Source organism: Protopterus annectens, chromosome 5.part1 (genome assembly GCF_019279795.1).
Source record: "Protopterus annectens isolate FY-2018-M chromosome 5.part1, PAN1.0, whole genome shotgun sequence".
In the NCBI taxonomy this organism is placed as follows: Eukaryota; Metazoa; Chordata; order Ceratodontiformes; family Protopteridae; genus Protopterus; species Protopterus annectens.
Genome location: NC_056736.1, coordinates 288816706 through 288831406, shown reverse-complemented (window position 1 = coordinate 288831406; position 14701 = coordinate 288816706). Strand labels below are relative to the sequence as shown.

Here is a 14701-nt window from a genome sequence, read left to right as displayed (position 1 = left end):
TTTATGCAGGGCTTTATGGCCTTTAGGCCTTTTGCCTCACCCACAACTACCTGCCTCACCCACAACTACATTGCCTCTGCTAAGCCCTAGGCCTTTCTCTGCTTCTTTTATTCCTATGGCTCCCCTCCCTGAGGAAGAAGAACATGAATCTACCTACTCTTCCTCAGATGAATCCATCTCTTATGCATCCTAGATTGCTTCTCCCAAGGAATATTACTCTCCTGATGAGGATTCCGTGGAAGGGGATTCTCTACTTGAAGACATTACATTTGGTGAAACCATCACCAAAATGAAAGACTACTTCAATTGGGATACTTCCCAGATGACACAAACCCCAAAAAGATACTTTGAACTGCTGCAAGTGGAGTCCCCGTCCCCTTCAGCTGTTTTCCTGCATACTTGGATGCATTTTCTGCAGCCTCCAGTACTCCTGACTCACAGCCCCCTGCACCTAAGCACTCAGACCGATTCTACAAGGTGCCAGAGGAGCAAAAATTCCTCATAAAGCCACCTTTAGCAGACCCAGCAGTGATTGCCACTACCCCTGATAAACAGTCGAGGTTGTTACCTTCTGCCTCCCTTTTACCCACGGATAAAGATAGCAAATTTGTGGATAGGAGAGGCAAGAAGGTGTACACTTCCTCCACTTTGGCCTTCAGAGCCATTAACTACCAAACACACACAACCAAGTATGCCCTGGATTTAGTATCCCAAGCCACCACTATGTTGGCCTCTATTCCTGACAGTCCCATTAAAATGGATATCTCCTCAAAATTATCCTTAGCACTACAAGTGGCTAGACACTCTATAAGATTTAGCTACAGTGCTGCAGAAACTTCTGCTCACTCTGCAGCATCAGCATCTGCCCTTAGGAGATATTCTTGGCTTAGACTACAAAATCTGCCAGAGGACTTCAAGTCCAAAATCTTGGATGCTCCCCTGGATCACAGCTTCCTCTTTGGAAAGCAGTCTGCAGACCTATTTAAGAATCTGCAAGAAAAAAGCAGAGTTACAGGATATTAAACATTTCCTGGTATCCCCTATACCCAAATTTTATAGGAACTGCCCGGCTAAGACTACATTTGTTAGGTGTAACCAGCATTCTACTGCTTCCTCCTCCAGACCAAGAAGAGGAACTAGAAGACATTCCTCATCCAGGCCCACTGGCCCACCTTCTCAACCTAGTCAACCCTTTCAGGACAGGGGAGGTCCCAATAATGTGCGACTGCCTTGCTCATCTGCCGCTCTCAGTTCGCCTTACTCACTGTTTCCCCTTCTGGCAGAAAATCACCACAGACCAATGGGTATTGACCATTATTCAAAAAGGATACTTCCTATCCTGGAAACAAATTCCCACCTGGAAAGACATTCCATTTCCCCCAAAAAAACAATGACATCTCCTTCCACAAATTGTCAGACCTGCAACAACAAGGCACAATAGAGCCTGTTCCCACAGGGCAAGAAGGAAAGGGATTCTACTACCATCTGTTCCTGGTCCCTTGAAAGGATGGTCCCTGGAGACCCATTTTGGATCTCTTCTTCCTAAACCTTTTTCTGCAGGTACTATCCTTCAAAATGCTGTCACTGCCCACTCTCTTGTCCCTCATACCCTCAAATGCTTTCATGGTCACCTTGGACTTAAAAGATGCTTCCCTGCATTTCTCTGGCCCATCCTCGCACTTCCAATTTATGGCCTTGCCCTTTGGCTTATCCACTGCCCAAGAGTGTTTACAAAGTGCCTAGCCCCAGCCATTGCCTTCTGCAGGACCCAAGGAATCCAGATTTACCCATATCTGGACGACATCCTTTTCCTGGCACAGTCAGAAGATTCCCTTTTAAGACATCTACACTTCACTCTGTCCCTTCTACAAAGCCTAGGGTTCACTCCAAACCTCAAGAAGTCCTCCCAGAACCCAGAGAAGGACAAGATATTCCTAGGTTGCAGAATCAATGCAGACCGAATGAAAGCCTTTCTCCCACAGGACAAGGTTTTTTCACTAACTTCCCCCTTCCAGGAAGTCTTGTTCTGCCAGACAGTCACTGCAAGCAATTTCTTCGACACCTGGGATTGATGGCAGCAACCATCCTCATGCTACCATTGATCAGAATGCATATGTGAAAACTGCAATGGTACCTCAAAAATATCTGGTCACAACAGCAGAGTCACTTGGAACAAGTTATTCCCCTTCTTCCCTGTTTAAAGAAGGAAATCATTTGGTGGATCCAACAAGTACAACTAAGCCTGGCCTTCCATTGCAACCCCCCATCCCACACACATATTGCATACAGATGCCTCAGACTCAGGTTGGGGAGCCACCTTGCACTCTCCAAGCCCAGTGACAACATGCTACGAAAACCAAACACATCAATGTAAAGGAGATGACAGCAGTTCTTTTAGCTCTGCAAACCTTACTACCCCTACTGCTACCAGGTCCTCTTCTGATAGTGATGGACCATACCACTGTAATGTGGTACATCAACAGAGAGATACCAAGGCATACCTATTGTGCAGGCTAGCCCTACTAATTTGGGACCTAACATCCCAGCTCAACATATCCCTGCAAGCCAGCTACATCCCTTCGCAGGACAGCAAGCAGACCTCCTGAGGCAGAACATCTTCTCCACAACACGAATGGATGCTGGACAGGGCAGTCTTCCTGCACATAGTCCACCGGTGGGGCACTCCACAAGTAGACCTGTTTGCCCCCCCCCCCCCCCCCCCCCAGAACAGGCAACTGCAGACCTTCTGCACAAAGACTTACTCCCCCCAAGCCTGGAGAGTAGACGCCTTCAGTTTCAACTGGGAGGGAAAGTTCTTGTACGCCTTCCCACCTTCCATCTGATTCAGAAAGTCCTTCTGAAAATCAGGAAGGACAAACCAGAAATCTTTATAGTGACTCCCTACTGGTCAGGGCAGAACTGGTTCCCCCTTCTGTACAATTTAGCCAAGGGCAATCACTGCAAATTACCCCACAAGGTGGACCTTCTGACACAAGACAAGGGAACTCTTCTACACCCACACTTGCAAATGCTGTCCCTGACTCTGTGGGTGATAAATTACTAACCCCATTCAGACACCACTACTCCGAGGACGTGCTATCAGTCCTGAGGGTGGCCAGGAAACCCACTACTAGAAAATCATACCTTGCTAAATGGGAAAGATTTACTCATTGGTGTCTGGGACAGGAAAGGGTCCCTTAAGAGGCTGACACCCCCCTAGTCCTATCATATGTGTGTCAACTTATAAAAAGGGTGGACTTTCCTGTTCATTAGTGAAAGTGCACCTCTCCGCATTATCAGCCTGCTTACCTCTAGATCCTCCCTTGTTAGCCAGACTGCATGTGAAACTCTTCCTTAAAGGTGTCTTACACATCAGACCACCTAAGAAGCCTATCCGTCCTCCATGGGACCTGAACTTCATCCTGGAAAAACTCACCCAGATCCCCTTTGAACCAGCGAAAACAGCCTCTCTACAGTTTTGTACTTGGAAAACAGTACTGTTAGTGGCTATTACCTCTGCCAGAAGGGTTTCTGAGCTACAAGCCTTAATGGCATGCTCACCTTATACCATTTTTCATATGGACAGGGTCACTGAGAACTAACCCTTCCTTCGTGGCCAAGGTAGTCAATGACTTATCTCTAAATCAGTCCATTCATGACCCAATTTTTTCCCCTCTCCCTCTAACCTAGGAGAGAGGATACTCCATTCCCTAAATGTCCACAGGCAACTGAGATTTTACCTGGACAAGACTAAAGACATTAGGAAATCTAAACAACTTTGTATTTTTCCACCACAGGGCATTGGGCAAGGCAGTCACCAAACAGACCATTGCATCCTGGATTAGAAAGGCAGTCGTTTTCTGCTACTCACACCATGGAAAAAACCTCCAGTTGGGGTTAATGCACACTCCACAAGAGCAGTGGCCACTTCCAAGGCCTTCTAAAAAGGCGGACACAGCTTCCATTATGGAAGCGGCTACATGGTCCACTACACACACCTTCACCAAACATTACAAACTGGACCAAATTTCAAAAGCACGCGCTGGATTTGCCAGGGCTATCCTGCAATGCTTTGTGGAATCATCTTCTGCATCCGCCACCCTTTCATCAAACTAAGCTGTGGTACTCTCCCACACCAAACATACTGCAACATAGGAATAGAAGGACATAAAATAGTTGTGTAAAATCTTACCATAACCATGGATGTCCTTCTCTTCTGTGTTGCAGTATTCCTTCCCACCCACCATCCCCCCCCTCACAGACTTTACCAGTCTATCTGCTCCCTGATGCCTCTCTCCATTACAGAAGAGACCCAGGGCATTATACACGTCACCTTTGGCAGCCTATCCTGTTGGGCCATGTACTTTACCTGCTTAACTTCAAGTTCTGAGGATTGTGCGTGCAGATGTCACGTATAGGGTCCCTGGTTTATGGCCCGACATGTGTCGTCCCACGCAGCTGCAACAGCCAAGCTGAATCTTTTGTATAGGAGCCAACGTATGGGTCGCCTGAAGGCAGGAAATCCCACACCAAGAATACTGCAACATGGAAGACGACGACATCTATGGTTATGGTAAGATTTTACACAACTATTCTTAGGTTATAGTAGTTCTCTTCGATACAGTCAGAAGTATAGTAAAGCTTAGTTTATATGCTTTTCTTTGAGACTGTCCTGCAATGTTTTAAATATTTCCTGTGATTCTGAACTCACTATAAATATATATCTAGTATTTTCGTGTTCTTTTGTTTATTGTTAAATGTATTCACACCTTTCATTGTGGCTGATCTGTGTAGAGGTATTGAAGTTTGCGAGTACTTGCATATTTATTTGGTGACACTGTGTGGGATACTCCTAAAAGCCTTGCTCTTGATCAAACTACCATTTGTATTAATATTGTACAGTAAGATTGGACACCCTTTGTTAAGGGCTTTAAAGTAGCTGATAAGGATTTGACTGGTAGCAGTGGTAACTACCATATAGTCTGGGCAGAAGGGAGCATAACTAGTAAACCTGTGCCAGCCTTTCCCAGGTGTGTGTGTGTGTGTGTGTGTGTGTGTGTAAATCAAACCTCAGTGTGTGCGTGTTAGCTATTTGGGCAGGGACACGAAGCAGTGGTTGGACAGAGGGTACTGGAGGTCTTGGCTTGGTCACTCGGCTGAGATCTAAACTCTATAGCTGTGCCAGGGGATAGTCTTATTGAGGATCTGGAGAAAGGTAGAGGAACCGTCCCTGGACTGACTGTGGTCTCTGTGCTCTTAAGAGAAATTGCACTTTATGCAGAGAGCTGCATCTAGAAATACTGTGTGTACTTGCCATCCTGCCAGTGAACGTCCCTCACTGTTGCCAGTGGTGAGGTTTGAGGCTCCTTGGTTACTGGTCCATTGGTGGGATATCACACTCTGTAGAATTTCTGAAGGACGCAAAGGTGTCCCAAGTTTATTTAGAGAGGAAGTACCAGGGTCTCTTATCGAGGTGCGTTAGTGGTCTGAACCCCCTACATCTCGTGAAAGTGGACATCATACCTAAAAAGAGAAAAAAAAATGAAAAATGTTTCTTTCCTATTGACATCCAAGGAAAATTCCTCCTGGGGTCTGTTAAAGGCCACAATGGCACTCAAGCCACCGTCTTGTGCACCCTTTGCCCCTTCTCCTTCTACCACTCAAAAGAGACCTTTAGAATCATCCGTGAAGGATGATGAGACAGAGATTTGCTTCTGAACACTTATTTAGCCTGCTGTTCTCAGATTCACTCTTCAGGCTAAGTGGCCTCTGACGATGAGGGCTCCCTTTTCCCTGATTTGCCTGTTGAGGGAGCTTTGTTTGGGGAAGCCATTTCTAACATGATGAAACATTTTGAATGGGAATTCAAACAGATTTCAGATATGCAAAAATTGGTATAATCTTTTAGAGGTAGGCAACCCTGCTCCTTCTCCAGTTTCTCCTGTCCTAGAGGCCTTTCTTGATAGCTTTGCATATATCTCCAGTGTTCCAGACTCTCGGCCATTAGCCCTAAAAGGCCTGATAGATTTTAGAAAGGCCTAAAGATTTTGTATAAGAATCCCTTGGCAAATCATTCTGAGTTCTATGGCTATTGACTGGTCTTCGAAAATCCTCCCTGAGACTAGTGCCCTTAGGTTCATAGGAGGTTACTAGGCTGTTGGCCCTAGGACCTTTATAAGCCAAGGTATGTTATACCCTTGTTCCTTTAATGACAAAGTTGTATGATTTATATTTGCAGAGTGAGTAAATGATCAGCACCAGCTGCCCTTATCCAAGAGGGACATAGGTGACACCCCTGTGTTAAATTTACGGTCTCCCATCCAGTTGTCTAAGTTGCACTTAAATAGAGTTATTGAGGAGCTCTGTTTGTATGAATTGGGAGTTTGTTCCATAGGAGTGGTCCTCTCTAGGAGACATGTCTGTCTCTCCAGGATGTCCTTTTAATGTTGCAGGCTTGGTTAAGATCCCTAGAATGAGTGAATCTTATCCCATCTGACTTGTGGATGTGGAGCATTTCCATTAGGGCAGTGTCCGAGACTGCTCTGTAGGCCAGGCACAAGTTGCTTGTCAGCAGCCTTTAAAATGCAGAGTACAGTGACTGGGCCTTCAGTCTGTCCATCTAGGTCATGTGTTGAAGGCCTTGAATTTTCTTGGTGAGAAACCTCTGAAGTCTATCCAGCTGCTGCAGGTGTTTGGTAAGGTACATATAGAAGGGGACTTTGTACTGTATTAGTGGTCTGATGAGGGATGAGTACAGGGGACTTGCAACATACTAAGCTCGGATGTGATGCCCTTACTTGAGATGTGCAACATAGAAGGCCTTCCTTACCACTGTGGACACATGGTGATCAGAGTTAAGGTTGCTGTTGACCTGTGTTTAAAAATCTTTCACCAGTGAGTTTGAGCTAAGGGGGGGGGGGGGGTTCTGTTAATATTGTAATTTGCAGGGTCTTGCCCTTTGCTGAAAGGGATGATGCCTTTTTTTTTTTTTTTTTGCATTTAGTTTGTCTATGGCTTTGGCACCAATCATTTGTTTAAACTGTTATTGTAGTATGTCAACATTTTTGGGGACTCTGTGATTACACCCAGTTTGTAGTCATTGGCGAACCTGGTAAGCCACAGGCCATCTATATTCGCCTGAACTTCTGAGAAATAGATTCCAAACAGTGGGGGGCTTAGCACATTCCTTGTGGTACACCCCTGGTAACTGGTCTGCTGATAGAAGTGGAATTCCAAACTTTGACTGTATGCATTCTGTCAGCCAGTTTGCTATCCAGCTAGTGACATATGGGTTAATTCCCAGCTGGGTGAGTTTCTCAATGATGCCTGAGTAGGGGATTGTGTCAAAAGCCTTGGCTAAAGTCAAGATAGACTGTATGCACTGTTTTGCCTTCATCCAGGGCTTTGGTGACGTTCTCGAAGTCCACCAGGTTAAATAAGCATGATCTACCCTTAACGAAGCCATTGGGTTGGGTCAAGAGTTTAAAGGTCACATATGTCTTTGTTGATAAGGTCATGATGATTCTGTCCATGGCCTTGCAGATAAGGCTTGTTAGACTTATGGTCTGTAATTCTCTGGGTTGGTTGAAGGACCTCCTTTGTGCAAGGGAGTTATTGTTGCTGTTTTCCACTCTACTGGGACAAAGCCAGTACTTCGACTGTGCTTGGAGAGAGTGCCCAGTGGTTCCACTAGGTCCTGTTTTAAACCATTTAGTAGGCAGCTTGGGATGTTATCCAGTCCCATAAAGGCTGTGATGTTAAGTTGTCTATCTCGCCTTCGTTCTTGCTGGTTGGGATCGGCTCCGACTCGGCCATCTTCAATAGCTCGAGAGCTGTTTACTGGCTTGAGGCTACCCCTTATCCCATGATGCCTAGCGATAGCTACCCAGATCTCGTTTGCCGCTTCAGTTGCGAGGTGTCGTTTTTCTGGCTCAGGCTCGTATAATGTTTTTTGTATAACTTTCTTACTCTAGAATTCAACACTTTGTGTTTTTATTATTAACGTTAGTCTTGTTTTGTGATCGTGTTTAGTTGTAGTATCCCTTTTTTTCCTTGTAGAACTCGTTTAACTTAGAGAGTTCTCACCCACCCCTCCCCCCCACCTCTTCTTGTCAGGTTAGCCATTTAAGTTAGAGGCTTTCCTTCTACCTTTCTCTCATAGGCTAGCCATTTAAGTTGGAGGCTTTCCTATTTAAAAAAAAAAGAACCTTTAGCTATAGTCTTATCGTAGAGTGTGTTTTTTGTGTAGACTGTATATTGCTTCTGGTAGTTGTTGTAATTGTTCTTTTCTTTCTTTAAGGATGTCAGAGGAATCCAAGGTTTCTGGGTTCAAGAAGTGTGACTCATGCTGTCAGAAAATGTCTCTGACAGATGGGCACACTTCTTGCGTCTATTGTTTAGGCGCTGTGCACCTGCAGGACTCTTGTTCTATATGCCATGCCTTTAGTCCAAGAGTCCTGCAGGAGTATAAGAATAAGCTTATTCTTAAGGGTCTTTTAAAACCCCAGGATTCACCGGCCAAGAGCTCTCAGCCTGTGAAATCCCCTAAAACCACCAAGTCGTTGGCTCCAAGTTCGGAGCCGTCTTCGGTTCAGATTTTACCTTCCACTTCGGTTCCGGCTGGCACCGACAAGACTATCTCCCCGTCGGCTGCATCAGAGACGTCGGAGCAGTCACGGAGCCACAAGAGGCTGAGGTCCCCTTCACTAGAATCGGTCCACTCGGCTCCTCTGTCTCCTTTACTTCAGACCGAGCGTAGTCATCGATCCTCTCACTCCTCTCGATCCTCTAGGCTGTCGGATCACGATGTGGAGACAGTGGTCAGTAGGTTGCTAAAGTCACAGGCACTTGCCAAGATGTTGTCCAGCCCTCCTCAATAGGTGTCTTCTCCGTCCACTTCTCTTGATGTTCCTCTTCCGACTCGATGAGTTTGGAGCCGGAGTTCGTTGGGGTTCGAGTAGTGGAACCGTCGGCTCCGATAACTCTATCTCTTTTGGTTCCAACGTAGTCTCCAATCCCCTCGGTGGTGCCGTCCGTTGAGGGATCTGGGCGCCGGGGCTCCCTCGTCAGCTCCGAGGGGGCGAGTGGCATCGGACCCTTGTCCGACCCCGTTCTCCCTCTCGGAGCTTCGGCGCAGGTGAGCTCTGCTCCTACATCGGCCTCGGAGCAGTCTCCCTCGGTGCGGAGAAAGATTCCTATTTCCTCGGAACCAGAGCTTTCTCTGCATCGTGGCAGGGACGCCTTCGATGTCATGAGGAGTGTGCTGGCCACTGAGTCAGCTCCACTGTCAGCCCCACCGGCTCCGTCCCCTGTAGTGCCTGTGCCAACCTCTGCTCCTCCTCCAGGCCCCAAGCGTAGGGAACCGATGCTCCAGGACACCCCATTGGGTGTTTCCTCTTCTTCAGAGGCCTCCCCTGGTCATTCAGAGGAGCCCCCGCGTAAGAAGTGCAAAAGGAAGCACATTGACTCCCCTAAGTCTGTCACTTCTGATACAGACTTAGATGATTCGGAAGTGTCCCCAATATTCCCCTCTGAAGATGTTTCCTTCTCGGACATCCTAGAAATGCTTAAACAGAGGGGGAACTGGAATCCCCTACCCCTACCGAGGATGAGTCTGTATTTCTGGATGCTTTTGGTTCCCGACCTTCCACCTCCTGGGTTTCTCCACCTTTCGATCCACTTATGGCAGTGGTGGCTCGAAAGGCTTGGTCAGCTCCGGATACAGTGGAACCAATTCCGTGGAGACCCGGTAAATTCATCACAGCACCCCAGGATAAGCAATTCCTTACTAAAGGTGTTCCTGTTGATGCCATGGTGGTAGCAGCAGCCACCAAAAAAGAGTTAGCAGAGACCTGTTAGTCTGTCCATCCTCCTAACAAGGAGTCTAGGACGATGGACAGATACGGGAGACGATGGACAGATACGGGAAGCGAATGTTTGCTTCAGCGACCTTCTCTATGAGGTCACTGAACTATTTGTCATTTTACCCGGCTTCAGAGGGATCTCCTTAAAGAGCTCTGAGATACCCTTCAAGATCCATCAGCTGAGGGAGCTCAAGCTAAAGTAGCTTCCCAGCTAGCAATGCTTAATTCTGTAGTTAACTCCTCCATGAGGCTCATTTCCTATGCAGCCGATGATGCGAGTAGAGCCGCAGGTACGGGTGTGGCCCTTAGGAGGCATGCATGGATGCGGCTGTGTAACTTTGCGGAACCCTTTCAAGAGTACTTCGCCAACACCCCCTTTGATGGTTCCTTTCTTTTTGCACCACAGGTGAAAGACACTTTGACTAGGTGTGAGCAAGAAGGCAAGACTCTCTGCCGTGGGATTCCGTTTTTCCACTTCTTCTAGACCTTACCCCAAAGGTCAGAAGAGTGGCAAGATGTGGTTCCGAAAATCCCAGACACACGTAGCGATTTTTCCTCCAGAGGCAGAGGGGGAAACGATAATAACAGACGCCGCCCTCGTGGCAGAGGGTGTCCGCAGAACCAGGGCAACAGAGAATCTTTCTCTGATAAGCCCTTTCAGCATCCTTGAAGGGTTGCCCGGCTGCTCACCTCTGGAGGCAGTCATAGGTTAATACTGGGCTATCTGCCCGAAGGCATATATTAGCCCAGCCACGTTGTGCAGTATTCACCGCCCCTTTAGTAGTTCCCTAGACCCTTGTACTAGCAGCTAGTTCCCTTGGCCCCTATCTAGTAGAGCTGTTGGTGTGATCCCCAGTGTGAACTTTGTTACCCATCCACTCATCAAGGTTCCTCTTGAAGAGTGATAGTGAAGGGCTCTGTCTTATCTAGATCAGGACCCTGTTACATAGTAAGGGAAGTCTCTGCGAAGGGAATCTATCCCTCCAGCATGTTCTATTCATTGTTGTGTTGAGGTTTATATCCCTAGAGCGTGTAGCTCGAGTAGATTTGGTTTTGCTAAGATGGAGCATGTTCAACAATTCTGGGTTGGACATGGCTCTGTACGTTAGACAGAGATCGCCTCTGAGAAAGCGGTATGCAACAGAGAACAGTCTTAGCTTTTTCAGTCATGCTGCATAGGGCAACTGTTTCGAGGCCAGTAATCCTCTTGGTTAGGTACCTCTGTGGTCTCTCCAGCTGCTGGAGAAGTCTAGCCAGGTACATTCCAATTGGTGCATTGTACTCAGTAATGGGTCTGATGAGGGAAGAGTAGAGGGGCACCATTACATCCATAGATCGTGATGCGAACCCTTTCGTGATCAGATGGGTCACATAGAAGGATTTTCTAACCACTTTGGCAACATGGTTATCAAAGGAAAGCTGACTATCTACTTGGGTCCCTAGAGCCCTTATTTCTTCAGATTTCAGGGAATTACCTACTATGTTATAGTTTGCGGGTACTCTGTTTTTTCCGAAGGGGATTACTACGCATTTTTTTGCATTTAGCTTGAGACCATGGCTTTGACACCATGCATCAGTCTCATTTAGGCCCTTCTGGAGGATCTCCATGTCGGCCGGAGACTCTATTATAGCACCCAGTTTGCAGTCGTCCGCAAACTTAGTCAGCCACAGCCCTTCCATGCTTGCCTGTACTTCTGAGAAGTATATGCCAAACAGGAGGGGCCCCAGGACAGAGCCCTGAGGCACACCACTCGTTACTGGTCTAGGGGGAGACTTTCACTGTACCCAAAAGCCTAGCAAAATCTAACGCAAGACAGATGGGTACGGTCCATTATATCCAGAGGTTACAAAATTCCCTTCCATCAACCCCCCTTACCGTCAAAGGAAATCCCTTCTAGATGTTCCACCCAATCTGAAGGACCAAGCAGTAATAGAAGTTTCAAAACTGCTAGAAAAAAGAGTCATCCAGGAAGTCCCAGCAGACCGGCACGGATCTGGAACTTACTCAAGGATGTTCGTGTTACACTGTTGCAGTCATTACACTTTGGTTATTCTGCTGGCAGGCTACCCGCAGTCAGCCTGAATTCCAAAGTCCTGGTCCGGCGTCGGTTGCTGTCGCCTCTTCCCTGACGTCAGTGCACCAGGGGTATAAAAGATGCAGCCGATGCCATTTTTTTCAGTCTTTCTTGCCGCGCGGTGGCCAAAGCAAAAACAGTTCGCAAGTGCCAGTCGGCCGACTCCTGAGATTTTCGTAATTGAATTTCAGATCCGAAGTCTTCAATAAAGCTAAGTTACCCCATTGGGGAAACTTTTTTCTTGCTCCAGACCGATGTCAGAAAAAGTTAACAATTGTATTTCTTGTGGGAAGCATATACCTCATAAGGATTTTCATTCTTACTGTATTCCTTGCCTAGGCCCTTATCACGACGTTGCTAGTTGTTGGTTTTGTGCTAGATTTAACCAACGCACTATAAAGCGTCTGTACGATTTTGCTTTTCATTACTTTGGCCGAAGGTTTAACTAAAAAGCGCAAGGATAAAGAAAAGGACAAGCATCCGAGGTCCAAAACCGAAGAAGCCTCTTCTAGAGCAGTCACCGGTTTGCCGGTGCTCAGTGAGGCGCTTTTGCAGCCCCTGACTCCCGCTACCTCAGAGCCACAGGCCGCCTCAGACTCCCACGTGGAGACAACTAGGCCTCTGGATACTCAAGGTATTGGCCCTTCGGAAATCAATCCCTCAGATGTGTCCGGAGCCACTGAGCAGACCTCTGCTTTTGAGGGTGTTTTCAGACCTTCACAACTTTATATAAAGCCTATTTCAGCATCCAAGACAAAGTCTAAAGCAGTTTTAAAGACAAGGAAAGAAGAACAGATGCTCAAAATGTCCGAAGACCTAATTACTTTGATCAAGGGTTCTCATCCCCCTCCTGGAAAGAGGCCTAGGCAAGATACTGAATATGATTCCTTTGATCAGGTTTCCATTTCCTCTGATTCCTCCTCAGAACAGGGATATTCTATTCCTCCCTATGAGGATTCTGATGCTGAAGATTCTATTCCTTCAGCTTTTCCTCCTGAAGATTACTCATTTGGGGAAACCCTGCATACCATGAGGGAGCATTTCCACTGGGAGAGCCAGGATTATTCAGATTCTAAGAAAAGGCTTAGAGACTTTCTGTTACTGCCTCAGCACAGACCTCTTGCATTTCCTCCTGCTCTGGACATAGTAGATGACGTATTTTCAGAGTCAGGCCTGTCACCAGACTCTCTACCTCCTGCACCTGTTAAGCCGGACAGATACTACAGGGTTCCATATTCCCATAAATTTCTATATAAAAACCCTGCTGCTGACCCAGAAATTATCTCACAGGGTCCCAAAGGGGTCAAGGCTGCTTCTGCTAAAAACCCTGTCCCCTCAGATAGAGATTCTAGGGCTCTGGACAGATGGGGGAAAAAAGTCTACACTTCTACTACCTTGGCTGTAAGGGGCTTTAAATTGTCAGTTTCATATGCACAAATATCAGCAGTACTTAATGTCTTTGTTAAAACAAAAAATGTTGACAAATTCTGAATGTTCTGAGAACAAAGAATTGCAGGATTTATTGCATGCAGCTGAACAAGTGAGAAAACATACTTTGCAATGTGGTTATGATTCACTGGAGGCAGAAGCGGCCTTAGGTCAACTGGTGCCCTAGGCAAAAGGGCCCCCAACCTCACCACCCAGTGCCCCCATCCTGGTCTACCTACACCAAATAAACACTGAAAAAGCACTCCTGCTAGAGCAGCGCTCTAGGCAGCTGCGGTTGGCCTATGCCTAAGGCCAGCTATGACTGGAGGCCTCGTGCAGGGCCGCAGTTACAGGTTCTGTTATTAGAAGGCATGCTTGGTTAAAGGAACTGAATCTGCCTGATCATGTTAAAGCAAAATTATTGGATGCTCCATTACAAAATGATACTTTGTTTGGTGTTAAGGCAGAAGAGGTGTTGAAGAAAATGGAGGATAAAGCTAAATCTATGCAGACAGTAAAGGATTTCTTACAGGTACAGCCACCCAGATTTAGCAGGAACTGGCCTTCTAAGAATTGGTCCTTTCCAGTGGCAGACGGACCACAAAGAGGCAGATTCAGACGCCCTAGAGGCAGGCAACAGCCCCAGGGCTCATACAGGCCCAGACAGTGGGGTGCTTCTACCTCCAAAAGCGGAGAAGACAAGTCACAGCCTTATAGGAAACAGTCCCAATGACTTCCCTCTGCCAATGCTAAGCACTTATCTTTTGGCAGCTCCCTTAGGGGGAAGCTAGCACTTTTTTCAAAAAATTGGCACAGGATCACCCAGGACAAATGGGTCTTAAATGTAGTCTCTCAGGGCTACAGGTTCCACTTTCACACCCTTCCAAAGGCAAAAGGTATGCCAGACCTGCCACACAATCAATGGGCAGAGGCACAAAAACAAAGTTTCATCTCTCATGGACATGAGGGCTATTCAGCCAGTGTCAACACAAGCAGGGACAAGGAATTTACTCAAGACTTTTCTTAGTACCAAGAAAGGACAAAGCCTGGAGACCAATTCTGGACCTGTCTGTTCTAAACACTTTTCTGGACGTTCCAAAATTCAAAATGTTGACTCTGTAGCAACTTCTGCCCATGCTGGGCAAGAAGGCTTGGCTTGTAACTTTGGACCTCAGAGGCATACCTGCATGTCCCAATCAGACAATCTTGCAGAAGATACTTCAGATTCGTAGCTGGCTCAATGCACTACCAATTCTCTGCACTGCCCTTTGGCTTATCTACTGCACCCAGGGTCTTCACAAAATGCCTGGCACCAGTAATTGCATTTTGCAGACA

General features: G+C 46.8%; 1 protein-coding gene across 4 annotated transcripts in view; it reads left to right on the top strand.

Annotated features, from left to right (window-relative positions):
• ATP5PO (ATP synthase peripheral stalk subunit OSCP) overlaps positions 1-14701 on the top strand; it is a 474569-nt gene that overhangs the window by 293640 nt on the left and 166228 nt on the right. The window lies entirely within an intron of this gene.